This window comes from Alosa sapidissima, chromosome 13 (genome assembly GCF_018492685.1).
Source record: "Alosa sapidissima isolate fAloSap1 chromosome 13, fAloSap1.pri, whole genome shotgun sequence".
NCBI classification, from domain to species: domain Eukaryota; kingdom Metazoa; phylum Chordata; class Actinopteri; order Clupeiformes; family Clupeidae; genus Alosa; species Alosa sapidissima.
The window spans coordinates 36,880,109-36,897,939 of NC_055969.1; the positions used below are offsets into that span (position 1 = coordinate 36,880,109).

Genomic DNA, 17,831 nt, shown 5'->3' on the forward strand with positions numbered 1-17,831 from the left:
GATGCACAGTGATGGGAGAGGAGGAGGAGATAAAGGGATGCACAGTGATGGGAGAGGAGGAGGAGATGAAGGGATGCACAGTGATGGGAGAGGTGGAGGAAGAGAGATAAAGGGATGCACAGTGATGGGAGAGATGGAGGAAGAGAGATAAAGGGATGCACAGTGATGGGAGAGGAGGAGGAGATGAAGGGATGCACAGTGATGGGAGAGGAGGAGGAGATGAAGGGATGCACAGTGATGGGAGAGGAGGAGGAGATGAAGGGATGCACAGTGATGGGAGAGGAGGAGGAGATGAAGGGATGCACAGTGATGGGAGAGGTGGAGGAAGAGAGATAAAGGGATGCACAGTGATGGGAGAGGAGGAGGAGATGAAGGGATGCACAGTGATGGGAGAGGAGGAGGAGATGAAGGGATGCACAGTGATGGGAGAGGAGGAGGAGATGAAGGGATGCAAGGAGGGTAAATAATAAGGGGAATGTGCATTGGTGTTGTCTGTCGCTGCTGCCAAATGTGCTTTAATCCAAAATACTAAATTAAGAGTCTGGAGACTTATGTAAACTGCATATTTCAGTATGTCATTTTTAATAACTTTACAAAACACTCCAAGATTCCTTTAATGAATATTATGATGTAATACATTTAATTTAATGAATTTTAAGATGATCCTGAAACATAGCAATAGGTCTATAAACTTTCCAAATGCACTGATATTTTATGTTGTATTGTACAGTATGCTTATACCGTTACACGGTCATGCCAATTAAATACAATTTGAGAGAAAACGTGTTGGAGAATGTGATAGACAGACACAGTGAGAAAGAGAGGAAAGAGAGGGAGACAGAGAGAGAAGGAAAGACAGGGAGAGAGAGGCAGTTAAATAGAGGGCAGAGGGAGATAGAGGGAGTGTATGGTGTGTGAGTGTGTGTCTGTGTGTGTGTATTAGTAGAGGGAAACAGAGGACGAGAGAACAAGAGAAAGAGAGAGAGACAGTTAAATAGAGGACAGAGGAAGACCGAGGGAGAGAGGAATGGGCATGCTTGGCACACAGTAGTACGAAGCTACTAAATGAGGGCCGACCCCTTGGCCTTCTGAGCGTGGGAGTGTTGTGCCCGAGACCCTACAGGAAGCCCCAACGACCCCACCAAGCACCAGCCGTCAGAGCCCTAAAGGACCACAGGAAACTCCAGCATCCAGCGACTGGACCCCTGAAAAGACCACAGGAAGCTCCAGCGTCCAGCCACCAGACCCCCAGATTGACTACAGGAAGCTCCAGTGTCCAGCCACCAGACCCCCAGATTGACTACAGGAAGCCAGCATGAGCAGCTATAAGCTCCCACAAAGCCAACAGGAAACTCAGAGACCAAACACCAGCTGTCCACCCCTAACACCCCAAGACTCAACCAGGCCACCAGCTCAACAAGGAAACTCCAAACTCCTGGGGTGAAAGGAACAATGAGGAGAGAGATGAAGAACACAGAGAAGGATGATTTGTGCTCATATCTACACGTATTATTAAAACAGATATGGCACCTACAGAGAAGGATGATTTGTGCTCATATCTACACATATTATTAAAACAGATATGGCACCTACAGAGAAGGATGATTTGTGCTCATATCTACACGTGTTGCATTTTTAAAACAGATATGGCACCTACAGAGAACAGATGGACAGGAGTAAGGACAGAGTAAAACAAGGACGATAGCAGAGGGCAACACACACACACACACACATACCATAACACTAATACACACACTAGGATTCTAACAGACTTCTACCGTTGCACCATTGAGAGCATACTCACTAACTGCATCTCTGTATGGTACGGCAACTGCAACGCTGCTGATCGCAAGGCACTACAAAGAGTAGTGAAATCTGCCTAAAGGACTATTGGCTCCCAACTCCCCTCCATCCACGACACATATCATAAACACCATGGTCTTTTCAGTCTACTCCCATCTGGCAGGCGATACAGGAGCCTGCGCTCCTGCACCAGCAGGCTCAGGTACAGCTTCTTTCCAGAGGCTGTAACACTGCTGAACAAAACCTCACCTCCTGTCTAGCATTTGCACTTTAGGTGTTACTAGTTTAGTTTACCCGTTTACTTTACTACTGCACTGTTTACCTGTTTACATTGACTGTATTGTATTGTTTACATTTACTCCTACGCTGGTTCACATACGATCTTGCACTGCTAACACCCCCATACTATACATTATATTTAAATATATATAAAAATATATATATATATATATACATATATATGTATATATATATATATATATATAAATATATCGCCTAGAAAGTCATGAACTACTTCTGAAAGTTCACAGACACTCTGATTAACTTAAATAAATAGGATAATGCTTCTGTTAGGTTTTGTATATATGATTTTTCAGGGGTGCCAATAATTGTGAGTAACATGTTTTCGTTAAAAATATTTATTTCTTTATGAGATTTTCCTTTTTCTCAAAATAAATTTGCTTCCCTTCAAGGTTGGATTTTTCCTAATTTCTTTCATTGTGAGATTACAATATATCACCAACAGATTTTTTTTTTAGACAACTTTTTTTTTATTGGCAGAGGTGCCAATAATATATATATATATATATATATATATATATATATATATATATATATATATATACACACACATAGAATGTCTATTTATACTCATATACACACAACACATATACTCTGTATATATATATATATATATATATATATATATATATATATATATATATATATATATATATATATATATATACTGTACTCTCAACATATTTATCTCTGTGGACATGTCATGTGGAAAACCTGTATTTATCCAACTATATGCTGTACATTATTAATCTCTATGGTCTACACAGCCATACTCTACCTGCACTTGGTACTTAATGCTTCTTTGCACTTCTGGTTGGATGTCAACTGCATTTCATTGGCTCTGTACCTGTACTCTGCTAAATGACAATAAAGTTGAATCTAATCTAATCTAATCTAATCTACACACACCACACTGAGACCCACACATCCTTACACACAGTCCTTGGCAGAGCCTGCAGTAACAGCCCTGCAGTTACTGACACAACAAGATTTCTCCGTGCAGCTCTCCCATTTAAAGATGCTTGGCAAAGGGAGAGAGCCTTCATTGCCACCCGCCTGCCAAAAATATCTTCTTTATGGGTGACAAACACAGATGAGAGCTGCTGTCCATCTAGGCACTGCCTGCCTATTTTAGGTCCCAACTCCACTGAGAACAAGGACACATCAGCTGGGATAGAAGAACCTGTCTGCACCACACGCTATAAACCTCTTCACCCATGTGAATCAGAAATGCAGATATATACACACATATTCCTGGTTCCCAATCCATCACACACACCCTTGGTATGCAATAGAGCTGACAATAACTCAGATAATCCAGTTCCTGCACGTTATCTGAGATGATGTATGTCTGCAATAGCTACGTAATGTATATAGTATATGTAATGTATATGTAATGTATAGCCTGCAAATATAACGTATGTAAGACAGGAGAAAGGAGAGAAGAGAGGAGAGGAGAGGAGAGGAGAGAAGAGGGGAGAGAAGAGAGGAGAGGAGAAAAGAGAGGAGAAGATGGGAGAACAGAGGAGAGGAGAGAAGAGAGGAGAAAAGAGAGGAGAAGATGGGAGAACAGAGGAGAGGAGAGAAGAGAGGAGAGGAGAGGAGAAAAGAGGAGAGGAGAAAATGGGAGAACAGAGGAGAGGAGAGAAGAGAGGAGAAGAGAAGAGAGGAGAGAAGAGAGGAGAAGAGGGGAGAACAGAGGAGATGAGAGAGGAGAGGAGAAGAGGAGAGAAGAGAGGAGAGAAGAAAAGAAGAGAGGAAAGAAGAAGAGAAGAGAAGCTAAGCTCTGTCCGTGGCACGCTTGTCAGGCACACATGGGCACACATGGGCACACATGGGCATGCAGATGCCAGAGTCACCCTGGCATGGAATTCACAAGGCATTTAGGTCAGTGTGCTGGCAGTGACATAATGTCTGACTGGACACAACCTAACCCCCCACCCCCCCACACACACACCTCCTCCTCCGCTATTCCATGTGGCCAAAACAGCAGCGTAAAATGGCTGAGCTGAGACTCTCCCAGAGCTCCAGGGTCCTGTATGTTACGGCCGAGAGGAAGGGAAGAGAGTCAAGGTGAAGATTAGAGTTAAATTAGCATTAAATTAGCGTTAAAAAAGAGTTAAAATAGAGTTAAAATAGCATTAAATTAGCATTAAAAAAGAGTTAAAATAGAGTTAAATTAGCATTAAATTAGCGTTAAAAAAGAGTTAAAAATAGAGTTAAACGCTCCCTGGGGAGGATGGAAAGTGGACCATGTTAATGTTCTCAGGCAGAGTGGGCCATTCCCCCTTAAAATAGTCATAGCAAACTACTCTAATCCCCACAGGTAAGATGGAGCCCGTCCTCCTCTGTCACACCCACACCCACATACACACACACACACTCACACTCACACACACACATACACACACACACACACACACACACACTCAAACACACACTTTTACACATGATTAATGTGAGACCCTGGACTCTATACTTATACTGATGCTATGAGGAGCACATGTCTCTGCTACCATGGCAACCGCGTACACGTGTGTCCGTGCCAGAGGCTGTTGTGATGCATTACAATTCTCCAGTTCTTCTCTCGATCAGATGTCATGCTTATCTTATATAGAATAAATTATGTAACTTTGGAGCAATACATTATTTCACACACACACACACACACACACACCCTCTTTATCCTTAGTTTGACTTCCCTCAGAATACTGTACTACCTTCAGACTTCATAAGGAATCCTTCTTATCTCCACTTTCTCTGATTTCATATTTAAAATGTTCTCTCTCTCTCCTTTCTTTCTCTTTCTCTCTCTATATATATCTTTCTTACTTTCTCTGCATGCCTTTCTATATCCCAATTCCTCTATCTTACTTCACAAATGCTGCTGGGGGGATTCAATATCAGAAAGGCAAACAGACAGTCCATCCCTGCATGAGAAAATTACTACTGGTGAAGTCCACTAATCAGACTCAAATGAAAAATAAAAACGTCATAAACACATTCAGCTCTTCTCCTCCGCTCTCCCTGTTCCTCTTGTTTATCTAACATACGCTACAATAGACACTCTCAACAAATAAACAACAACCAACAACCAAAACAACAATAGACACACACTCTCAACCAATAAACAACAACCAACAACCAAAACAACACGCCAACAACAACAACAACCAAAACAACACACTGCCTCCCACCACAGCACTTACAGAGTTCGGAACACAACAGAAGCAAACATATACCTAACAAACACCTAACATATACCTAACAAATACCTAACATATACCTAACAAATACCTAACAAACACCTAACATATACCTAACACTAAACCTTCTCTTTCTCTATTCTTCTCTTTCTCTATCCTCCTCTTTCCCACGCACTGCACTTCACCGCATTTCTTCCTCCACCTCTCTTGTTCCTCTCATCTTCCTTTCCTTTCTCTCTACATCTCTCTCTCTTTTCATTCCTGTATTTCTCTCTCCATCACTCATTCTCCATTCATCCTCTGCTTCTTCTTCTCCCTTCCCCACCGCTCCACCACTCTCCCATCTCTCCTCTCTCTCTCCCCTTTCTTCAGACGGGTATCACACACCTGTGGAAGTCTGCACCCGATGCAGAATCTGCAGAGGCCGTGGATGGTGTGCATGACTGGTCCGCTCCAGCTTCTCTCTCTCTCTTTCCCCTTCTCTCTCCCTCTCTCCTCTGAGAGTGTGTCTGCGGCCGTGTCTGTGTCGCTGTCTATCTGCGAATGACGGTTAGCACGCCTATGTGCAAGCACCCTTGTGTGTGTGTGTGTGTGTGTGTGTGTGTGAGAGTGTGTCAAGAGGCCGGCGCCAGACTGCTGGTTGGGTTCGTTCGTTCGTTCAGTCGGTCAGCTCCCGGCTCACTGGACTTGGCTGATCATGGGAACCCAGCGAGAGGAGAGAAGAATGGCAGGAAACTCCCCTAACCCAACCCCTCCCCTGCCTCTCACACACACACACGCACACACACACAACACACACACACACACACACAACACACACACACACACACACACACGCACACACACACAACACACACACACACACACAACACACTGGCTCGACCCGTCATCCTCCCGTCGCCTCGGCCAGTCCATGCGACCGCCTGCGATAAGCCATCATGGCTTCCTGAGGCCCACGCCGAGAGAGAGAGAGAGAGGGGGGAGAGAGAGAGACGCTACCTGTGTGTGAAACACACACACACACAGAAGCTATTCATCTCGCTCCCAAATAAAAAGGTGCAAAGTATAGGAGAGTGGGAAAAGAGTATGCACCTTGTTTTTCCTTCAACAAGTCGTTAAAACACTTATCTAGATTTGGAAGTGCCAAGCGCGCACACACACACACACACACACACAAAAACACACACACACTCACAGCAATGGCATACTTAATAAAAACACAGACCACAATTAAAATACACATTTAGCATAACAAAATCGGTATGGCCCAATACTAGTCCACAAACACGTTACATATACTCTCATCACCACAACACGCACACACACACACGCACACACATAGGGCTCTATCTTCCACTTCAGCGCAATTGACTTTGTATACTCGCGCTTTTGTCTTTCCTATTTTGCAGTCAGCGCATATTGGAATTTTCCCTCCACAGGTACATGTGCGCCCACGGGGGCGTTTCAGCGAAAAGAGGGGGCGTGTTCTGGCGCAAACGGTCCCTGTTGATATTTTGCAGTTTCAGAAAACAATTCCGCCACAGACCAGGAACCTCCTGGTCTAAAGTCAGTGGCGCAAATTCAGATGCTATTTTAAGGGCGCATGTATGGCCACAGGCCTGCAGGAATGAATGCTATACACACCGATCTACAGACACCCTGTGCACAGATGGAAACACTCAAAGCCTTGATAATATTTGTCCGTTTCCCGGTTTTGTTCGTGCATTCCCCACCAGTGTTGGGCAAGTTACTTCAAAAGCGTAATGCATTATTTATTACTTGTTACTGTCATCTCAAAGTAATTTGTTACATTACAATATTACTGTCTTTGAATTGTAAGGCATTACACTATGTTTACATTACTTTCACCAAAATAACAGGAAATATGGATTTGGTGTTCTCAATAGATCTTCATGTGTTCAATGCAGCTCATTACATGGCAGGAGGTGATGTGGTATGACATAATGACTGAGCTAGGCTTAAGGCTAACAAAAGAACAATATAATGGTTGCAGTTATGGCTCATGGGACAATGCAGGCCCCAAAGGCCAAAGGCCACTCACAACTTAATATAGTAAAATATAGCCATAGTGAAATTGTATGTTGACTTTAAATGGTTCTCATCATTGCTGGTTGCCTATCATTCCACTTACAGTGGTGTAATAGTTTGAGAATAATGGCTACGATCTTTGTCTGTAAAAGCAACATTTTAGTTATTCTCACTGCTTGAAATGAGAAGTATAGCCTAACCATGTTAGATCTGTTGCATGAATGGCAGAGATAACTCAAATTCCCTTTCTACAGTCATCTAAACAAGGCAATCAAATTCCAGGACCAGCATAGATGACTTTTTTTAATTCTTGGAAAATCTTCTCTGGTGCCAATTGAGCATTTCTCAATTTTGGATTAAAAAGCAAAGTAACTTACACAGTTTCACAGTTACTGAGAATTGTACCGAGTAAAATATTACTGAAATTGTATTGGTAATGCCTTACATTACTGCATTACAGCACGTTCCCGTTTGGTTGTCTTTGGTTGTTTTTTGGTTGTTCTGAGTGCGGTTTTGAAATGAAGCTCCATTTCAGTTTTTGAAGTAACATACAAAATGTTTGCAGTCACTTGATTTAGATCCACTCAAATTATTGGTCTTATAAAATCTAAGTAAGGTAAACATCATATCAAGACAATATTTATTTTAGGCTAATATAAATTTTACTTAATAAAAAAATACTTTTGTGCTTTTTTTACCGTATTAGGTGAATAAACTTTAAACAAGAATCTATCAATATAACACTTTTAACAACTAAGAAAATTAACTTCTTTCATTTCACATTTCACTTCTATTCAGTTCTCCCTTACACGTAGGCCTACCCCCACGCCAGTAGGGGGAAGACAGCGCCTCTGCTTTCAGGTCATCGATTGAAGTTGATTGTCCTGACTTCCGTAAACGGGCTCTGTTTGAACACTGCTGGAAAAAATCTTGGAATGGATTACACTTGTCTTGAATTCGATCTCACGAAAGTAAGTGAAATATGCTACAGTTTCATGATGTAGGCTTAGTGGTTGTAATGCAAGGGTTTGAGGTTTAACCTAAAGTCCTTTCACTTGTAGGGCTTTGTTATATTCTGATTGTGCCAAGTTTGTAATTTACCAGACAGCACATTGCTCGTTCGTCTTTGTTTGCTGCTGTTCAACGTGTTATGTTTTGGATCATTGTATGTTTTGTGACATCGTGTTAACCTGCTTGCGTTGTTGTTACAAATAAGACATAGCTCTAGGCTACCGTTTCTTTTAATTAGTTTTAGTGTACAGTCAAGTCCTTTTAGGCAAATCACTCGGTGGCAGTGGTGTAGTCTAGTAGGCTAGTGGATAATACTGGATATACTGTGATGTAGGCTAGTAGTTAGCTGTAGTGGGTAGGCTATACTGTGATCAACCCCAAATGTATCCTAGTCTATTTTAAGTGGGTATACTGAGATGGTGATGCTTTTTTAAGTGGGTATAGCCTACTGCATAGTCCTGCGTATGTAGGCTACACCAGAGCCATAGAGATGGCTATAGGCTAATGGCTACACTGTCGGTGGCCATCTTGTAACACAGTTTAGCGGACAGCCGATTCAAGTGAATAGACCTCTGAATTGCGTCTTCAAAAAGCTGAGATCCTATCTTGTGATTTTTGCTATGGGAAAATAACATGGGTAGAGAATTATTGCACTCTCCCGGGACGAAGAAGTCCTCTGCCTTCGAGTGGTAGGCTACTGTGATCTTCGGTAGGCCTATGTTAAGACAGCAACTTGTCAGGTAGTTAGGTTAAATTAACACCCTGGTCTCCTTATAGGCAAAGATGGCAGTTTTTGGTTCCTTTTTGTAGGCGAACTTCAGAGGTCTGTTGGGAAGCATACAGGAAGGGGTGGAATGTGTGTAGTAGGCTATACACAGCTGCCATACTGGCTTTACAAACTAAGCCCATGCATTTATATGGATGCTGTGTCTCCCCATTAGAAATTCTCTGGGCTACAATGCAAAAATCAAGTCAAAGCTGAGCCAAATATCCAGTCAAGAAAATCTGGTTGTGTACAGGTGACTTATTGCGGCAATACTATCAATAATAGTTTTCTCTGTATGGAAATACTGCTTTGTTCTACTACTGGCTCACAAAAACTTTGTTCTCTTAACGTAGATTCATACACCAAAGCTATGGAAAAATGTCAGCAGCTGATGGACACTTCTAGCATTGAGGCAGAAGAAGATGTGAGCATCCACAAAAGGCAGTGCAGGGTGAAGTGATGGTAAGACCTCTTAAGTACAGACTACATTATTTACAAATTCAAATATTCTTTTTGCAATCAGTGCAGATTGTATGGTCATTTATTTCAGATGAATCCGTTCTGCAAGCAAGAAAGCATTCCAGGATGGTGCGTGTGCCTGGAAGCCCTGTCTGTAAGTTAACATTTATACATGTATTTAAGAAACCAGTTGAGTCATATTTCCTACCATGGAACTACTGACATTCATGTTTATTAACCTGGTGCAGATCATGTGACTGTTCTGATGTATGTCTCTTCCTGCCTTTTTTTAGGTCAGCAGACGTCACTGCTTCCACTGCCTCCACCACCAGCATGTAAGTTTTTCTTTTTAGCGATTGTTTAATGTAACAGCATAGGTTTATCTTTTGCAAATGTCATGTGCAAGAAACCTACCATAAATTAATTGACCAATATTCATATTTACTTTCTTTTTAGATGAGTCAACACCACACAGGCAACCAGCTCATTGCCCAGAGCTGGATGGGTCTATTATAACGCCTGCCACTTCATCTTGGGACCAGTGGCGTAACAAACCAATGGTGGGCCCAGGTGCGAGAGCGCTACGCGGGCCCCATACCGACGAACTTTGGCCCAGGATGAATTAGCTCTGATACATGCAATACACATTAAGGGTGACTTCAATTGTTTATGCAAAGGGCCTGAGGCACCGAAGTAGTTTAGTAGTTACAGATTACAATTTCAAATAAAAAACACACGACTACATATCCATTACATGTGAAAACATGTAACAGCCTGCAGGCCAGGGTAATCTAATATTACTGCATTAACATCAACTCGCATGGAATTATGGGAACACTCAATGCGCCACTTCAACCCTCTGCTGAAACTGCAAGCGTAGATTGCTTGCTTATAAACTCGCACTGCGCAGAAACAAAACTTAATGTAGCCTAACTTATTTAACCGTCCAGAAACCAAATAAAATCATTCATATGCATACAATCCCCAATATGCGTGAATTAGGCCATTAGAAGAAGGCCATCTTACGAGCCTTTCGTTGTGCAAAATTGTCAACGATGTTCCCAATATTTAATGCTCTGGCTCTCGTATTTTCAATGGACAGGATAGCTAACCCACGGAGCCTCTCCTGCCCCATGCTGCTCCTTAGGTATAGGTCTTAATAAGTTTGAGTTTGGAAAAAGATCGCTTAGCTGTTGCCACAGTCACAGACAATGTCAGAAACAACATGAGTACACACTTCCCCGAATGTGGATGTTACACTGTCATAATCTACCACCAGCATTTTGGCAAGTTGAAAAATAGATGACTTCTGTGAAATCTCTGCTTTAAAGCAAGACCTGAATGAGAGGAGTTGTGTTGGGAATGTCGGTGCAATGTCCCTGCTATAATGGTCTGACAAACGTCTTGCCTTTTCAAGCAGTTCATCATCACCTGCTAGTTGAAGGGTCATAGGACGTAAAGACTCAAACACATGACAAGTTTCCCGCATACTTGCAAATCTTTGGGAGAGCTGACTGATTATGATGTCAAGAGTTGCATTAAATACCCGCACTTTGAAGTATCTCTCTGCATCGGTTAAGCGCTCATCTTCTGATAGATCGTCAAAGTGACGCTTCACTCTCCGTGCTCTAACATTCTAAAGTTCTAAAAAAAAGAAGGAGGCAGGGCGGGGGTAGCGACGGGCCCCGGGAGATTACGGGCCCTGGTGCGACTGCACTTGCTGCACCTACTATAGTTACGCCACTGCTTGGGACCCAGTTGAAGGTACAGTGTCTTTGAATTTTCCATTTCCAAGTAAATACAATTTCATGACAAGGAACTTGAGAGTAACTAACTTTTTTTTGTTGTAAACAGCACAAGTGACTCATCACACAGAGGGAGGTGGCTCGGCCATGGAGACGGAAATAAGAGGTAAGAAGACTCACTTAATTTGTTCACATATGCAAGTATATAATGTGTTTAACAACTAAAACTAACACCATCCATTTTTCCATAGCAAATAGACAACCATTACCGCATGGCACAGAGAATGGACGCATTTGAGGAGAAGATAGATGAGCTGCTCATGTTCTTAAGGAGCTCCCAGTCACCTCTCTCTGCTCCAGTCGATGACATATTGCTGTCGTCCTGCTTGACAGTTCCTGAGCTGCTGGAGAGGAGGAACAAAATGCCTCCAGGACTTGTACTCTAGGACCCACACACACTCTGGCAGGCGCTACAGATCCCTGCACACAAAAACAACCAGACACAAGAACAGCTCTTTTCCCACTGCCGTCACTCTCCTGAACTTCAGATAAGTGGAGTCATCCCCACTTTGACCATTCACCTGCACATTACATACTTTATCAGTCCAATATGCATCTTGCACACTACATTTGCACTATTACTTTGCACTCTACATCACACTCCATGTGTACTTGTATTGGTATTATGTCTTATTTGTATAGTTGTTTTATATATTGTGTTGGTATCTGCCACAATGTATATTGTTTTATAGTATTGTTTTACAGTATTGTTGTCTCTATTTTACAGACCAAAGTCAGATTCCTTGTGTTAGTATACTTGGCTAACATGGAGTCTGATGTTTATATATATTTTTAGACCTTTTATATTTTTTTCTATTTTGATTATTTTATATTAAAGTTATAAATCCCATCAATTTTGCCTGTTCATTAATTCCTGCTAATATATAATAATGCATTCCTGTTCATGCAGTTTAAAGTAGTGTAGCGTTTCACCAAGAGCCAGAGTTTCATGAACTGGTTTATTGTCTCCAAGCACACAATGCAGCATATATCACACAGCGGGCCGTTTCAGGCCCAGAAACGAAAAAGAGGCAGAACTTTCCCGAACAGTAGCCTATATTCCCCGGGGGTCCCGCCCCCCTTTCGCCAGGCTGCCAACCATGAGCGTGCCCGGGGTTATGCATAGCACGGCCACTCCCTGATTGACAGCCGGTCGCTACAGTAGTTTAAAGTAATAATAAAATTGGCATGCAAAGGTTGTGATGTTAGGGGAATGTTCCCTACAGGTTGCAACGGTTAGGGAACGTTAGGGGAAGGTTTCTAAAGGTTGCAACGTTTAGATAATGTTAGGGGAACGTTCTGGGAACAATATATATAACCAAGAACTGTCTACCACAATCTACTCAAAAACTAATATTCAGGGAACGTTCGGGAACCAAAAACTAAGTTCTGGGAACCATAAATTGTTAGTTGGGTTGGTCAACTAAAAAGTACATCTACATGCAATATCTTTACAACAACAACGCCTAATTACAACCTATGGTAACACTTTATTTGAAGGGGTCTACATAAGGGTGACATGTAACCGTCATAAGAATGACTTGACACATGTCATGTACATTAATGACACATTATTGATGTTTATGACTGTTATCATAATGTGTCATTCGGTTTTTGGAATGTCAAGTTGACATTGTTTGGGTGTCATCATTATGACAACTTGACATTAGCCAAGATTACATTATTTGACGGGTCTTTGTCATGACATCTTGACATTAGCCAAGAAAATATAACCCATTTACAATATTGTCATGACGACTTGACATAGCCAAGAAAGGAATGCAAGGTGTTTGGCATGATATTGTCATGACAACTTGACATATAACTGTGTTTGGCCTGACTTATCTTCTAGGCTTTGGTAAGTGAAGGGCCTGAACAATTGACTGTCATGACACTATTATAATTGTGTCATGAATACTTTCCTTGACCTCAACTACAGTGGTACAGTTTTGACTTATCATTAAGCTGTCACAAAGAACTATTACACACCAAAATAGTTTCCTGACAGTGTCATGAATACTTACCTTTGACCTAAAGTAGAACCATCTGAGATGTTTCCTGAACATGTCATTAAGTGCCATTACACTATCATGTAGGTCCTATTCCTGTACATTTTACATTTCTGGAACATTGAGTCTAATTTCAACTTTAATGACAACAAATACCATACTCAGTCATGACTTAAGAGTTTATTTCAGCAATGCATTTTGCAAAACCATAATACATGGACATGTTACCATGCCAGTTAACCTAACTGTGCGTGTGGAACATGCATTCAACTATTCACATACTAGTCTTTAAGCACCGTTTCATTGCCATCATTTCTGCAGCTTTTTCAAATCATGCACGAGTCTACCCAACACACCATTACGATGACTGATTCCTAATCAGTAGACCATTCAATCATTTTAAGGTGTGTTTTGAGGGACTGAGGGGTTCGATTCCACCTGAGACGCCATATTTGTCTGTGTAAGGGGCACTTATTTTAATGTAGAGTGAAGTGCTGCCTTTCTAAGGAACTTTTCACAAGAGGAGTAGACAAATGAAAGTACCAAAATAGTTTACCCAGAACATATAGCCGGCATTTATTAAACATCAAATATCAAACAGTATGACCTTGTTTCTCTTTTCTGTCCTTTTAGTTGTGAAAATCAGTATTTCTCTTAGTTTACAACCTTTTCACACAAGTTGAGAAAAATATAAAGTAAAATGACCTTAGAGCTTTGATAAAATAACCCCAAAATAATAAACCAAAGTCTATCTACCCGGGTAGTATGCTTTTTTTTTAAGTGGTGCGATCTCGCGCTTATCTGTAGGCTACGATGAAATGAAGAAATATTGAGTAGAAGCAGGCAAGGTGATCATTCGCGCCCTCTGCTCTTCTGCCTCCCGTGTCCAATGGCGAATTTGTCTAATGGAACACTCTCTCAAAACATGCATCCAAACAAAAAAACAACCTGCATAGCAGGGCAACAATTCAATTCAGTTACTCTCTCGATACATTTTAGCAGATCTGGAAATATAACTCATATTCATGAACTGTAGTAGCTTATTCTTATTTTTAATCTATACATTCACTACATAGCCTACATGAAACTTCAGCACTAGCATATCACGTTGTAACATGGCTTGAACATAGCATGAATTAGCACTTCAAATCATTAAACTCATGTTCAACTCCGGTTTTTAGCTTATGCAGTACCATCAATACATTTCCACACAATGCATTAAACAACTGAGTTACAGCAAAATAAAACTTTTACGTGTTTAACTCATTAAACACATCTATCACGCCATGTCTGCTACTAACATAACATAACATAAATGACCGGGGTTCACTCTTTATTACGACATCCCGTTATTACGACAACCCTCTGTTACGACATACCGTTATTACGACATGCCCCTACTCCGACTTTTTTTGGTACCGCTATTCCGACATTACCAATCCTCATTTTCAATTTATCTCAGTTCCTGTATCCTATCAAATTCCAACATCCTAGATGCATGGATGAGCTGTAGTCATGTCATCTGCACCTGCAGCTACATCAACAATCCACCCGCCATCCACTCCAAACAATGTTTTTCCCAATAATTGATATCGGCACACATTTCAGTCAAAACCTTAGGTGATTTTGAACTGGCCATGTGAATAAATGTTACACATTATATGTAAAACACAGGTAGCTCTCCTCATTTTATTCTCTAAGCTCTCAGGGGAAAACGGTCGGAAACTCCATGCATCAAACAAACTCTGTGCGTGCAGGCCACCTATATTAATTAATTAATGGCCGTCAATCAATGGCCAATTGCGCAAAGACGGGCGGAATTCTTGCTCCAGTAGCCTAAACCACTTCAGTGAACGTTCAAATAACCCCCAGAGTTCAGTGTCCATCAGGGTGTTCAAACTGGGTGCGCAATATATTCAAGTTGCTTATATTGCATTTTAGAGGACAACGATAAAGCCATGTGCAACGCATTTTGGCTTGCCAGCAGGTTGGATAAACTCAATTTACTACACAATAATGTAGGCTAGAATATATCTTTTATATGTCATGCGTGCAGTTGTTGAATTGCACATAACATGTCTGCATATTTATTTAGTCTTCTTTCTCTCGACTCTAGGCTAGCGCATGCATTATCATGGCCCTATAATTGTGCAAAGACAGGCGGGATATCCAATGCTCCTTTTACAGTAAACCACTTCACAACGAACGTTCAAATAACCCCCAGAGTTCAGTGTCCATCATTCCCAACTTTTAGAAACATAGTCGAAAAGTCCAAGCGTGAATTGGGTGTGTTTTGATTTTGAGAGAGACTGGAGAAGGGCCGTATGTCTCACAGCAACTGCGATAACCTTGTTTCTTGAAGGCTATCCTAACCTCCAAATATCCACATCGGCGACTATCCAATACCCAATACTATTTGCAATACCCTCGATATGCATATTATTGGAAAGTTTAGTTTATGGCCGTTCGTGTGAGTACAACAACTTAATTTTGTAAATTTTAACAAAACGACTGGTTTGGCCTTGCAGGGTCACATTTCATTTGTTGTCTTATCTTTTTTTATTCAAAACAATTCGTAGGTATCCATACTCAAGTCAAATTACCACCAGACACAAATAATCATCACCTAGGTTAAATCTTCTCTCTCTCTCCAAAATCTCTTCCTCTGAGATGCACGCACTATAGGCTATAATTTAGACTACCCGACATTTCAAATGTGACTCTCTAATCAACTTGTTTTAGCTCTTAAACACGAAAAATACAATGTTCAACGGAGCTGGTGTGTGTGAGGTGCACTCTTAAAGACGCGACTAACCTTTCGGTTTCATTCGGTTAAAGTTCTTGTGCCCCTGCTATTTATCAATGTAGTCTTTTATTGTTTTTTTGCCATGAATTGTCTGAGCTGTGATGAAATTGTGTGTTGTTTAAAGTTGGGACGATTACTGTAGGCCTAGGCTATACTGCCCATATTGGAATAAAAAAAATAAAGGCCCACCCTAGGCCTACTTCGCAAAAGTCCACTCCGTTGAAAAATCCTGGCTATGGCACTGTTAATGACCTCGTCGGAATGGCAGGACGTTTGAAAAAAGGTCAAGTGCCGCTACTCCGACAATGAAAAAAAAAATGTTGCAGTAGTGGGACGCCTAAAAAAATTAATGTTAATGCCGCCACTTCGACAATTAGACGCCAATGTCTAAGTAGCGGCATGTCGGAATAGCAGCATGTAACCTAAATGACGAACACATGTAAAACACTCACCGGAAAAAACTCATACAAGTAAGTAAACTCCTTGTCGTAATTTCGACCCTTTGCTGTTATTCCTTCCTTAGAAGTAGGTTTGGTGGGAAAACCCCTTTTAACTAGCTCTTCAATGTTATTTTTAACTTTTCTTTAGGGATGTGACGCTCGAAGCTGACGTTTCGAAACAGTGTCGAGCTTCCGAAACGCAAGTGTTTCGAAAAGTGTTTCGAAGTGTGGTTCAAAACGCCCATGTCACGTGACCATGGCTAAGTGAGGCTTCGTGGTGTTTCAATTTGGTTTGGACAGACACCTGTTTGATCTAAATTACCCAGAATGCTTAAAAGTCATTCAAACACATCCTATCTTTGTGGGGTTTTTTGTGAGGAGAGAGATTTTGAGAGATATAGCGACATATAGCGATTGATAGTGCATTCTTGTGATTGGTAGGTTAGTGTTATAGATTAATTGACAGGGCTAGAGACCGACAGTGAGCGATATATATAGTCTAGTGACCCTTTGAAATACTGGCAGGAGAGGAGAGTGGTTTATCCAAACCTAAGTGTGATTGCAAAAAAATGTTTGCCAGCAACAAGTGTGCCTTGTGAAATAATTTTTTCCAAGGCTGGGGAGGTTTATTCAAAAACAAGAAACAGATTAAATGCCAAGACGGCAGAACAACTGTTATTCCTAAATAAAAAAATATGTTGACATACAAAAAATGTGTTGTTTATTTTTCCCATGTTGAACCTGATTAGTCTAACCTGCTTCATTCATGTATCCTTTATTTCCCTACAACATGTTCCCAAAAAAAACCCTGGGCCATAAGCATAGCCTACATTTTAAAACCATTGTAGCATTTTCCTCTCCAGCATATTCCAAAGGATAATGTACTATGAAACTGAAATGACAAAACATCTGTAACTGGCAGGTATAAAAACGTTCTAGTTACTGAAGGCATACTAGTCTGAACTTTTTAAGCACCAGCAGGGAGTTGAACACCGGCCGCTCCGGTGTGATGTTAGCAAAACTGGCCACTAGATGTCACCATGGAGTTACGTGTGTCGGATTGTTTCGAAGCCTCGACACAATTCCGGCGCAATTGCTTCGAACGTTTCGTTGTTTCACAAAGCCTTGTTCTGCCCATCCCTACTTTTCTTCTCAGTGTGGAAAATCCAAATATGGC

The 17,831-nt window shown here is 41.3% G+C and overlaps 1 protein-coding gene across 1 annotated transcript in view; it reads right to left on the minus strand.

Moving 5' to 3' along the window:
- The window catches only part of rgs3a (regulator of G protein signaling 3a), a 354,944-nt gene that overhangs the window by 307,394 nt on the left and 29,719 nt on the right, over nucleotides 1-17,831 (minus strand).